Source organism: Lagopus leucura, unplaced genomic scaffold, assembly GCF_019238085.1.
Source record: "Lagopus leucura isolate 7727_CA_CO unplaced genomic scaffold, USGS_WTPT01 Super-Scaffold_1, whole genome shotgun sequence".
NCBI classification, from domain to species: domain Eukaryota; kingdom Metazoa; phylum Chordata; class Aves; order Galliformes; family Phasianidae; genus Lagopus; species Lagopus leucura.
Genome location: NW_024962250.1, coordinates 2,261,580 through 2,262,116, shown reverse-complemented (window position 1 = coordinate 2,262,116; position 537 = coordinate 2,261,580).

Genomic DNA, 537 nt, shown 5'->3' with positions numbered 1-537 from the left:
CGGCAGCCCCGCGCCGAGTGCGCCCCGCGCCGCCGCGGCCGGCAGGCACCGGCCCGCACCACGTGGGGAGCCGCGCGGCCCGCCCCGCCCCGCGGCGTGGCGCGACGCTTAAAGCAGCGACTCCACGAGCGCAGGAGGGCCCGCCCGCCGCAACTCCGGCTCCGAGCGGCCCCGCCCGCCCCCGGCTCCCCTCCGCTCGGGCTGAGGCCGGGCCTCGTGGGCCGGCGCGGGACCTCTCCGCGGGTTACCGGCCCGCCCCCGTCCAGCTTACGGCGAGCCCGAGCTCCCGCCGCGGCGCGCCAGCTCCTCCCGCCGGCCGCGGCGCCTCGCTGCAGCCGCAGCGCTCCCGGCGGGGCGGCCCCGCTACGTGCCCACAGCGACCCTGCGGGGAGGCTCCGCGCTGCCCGGCGAGAGCTGCGACCGGTAACGCTGCCCCCTGTAACAGCTTTGCGGGAAGAGCGAAGGGCTGCTGGAAGCCGTGCCGCTGCTAGACCTGTCGCTACGGCACGCCAGAATGTTTTTAGAGCCTGACAATTA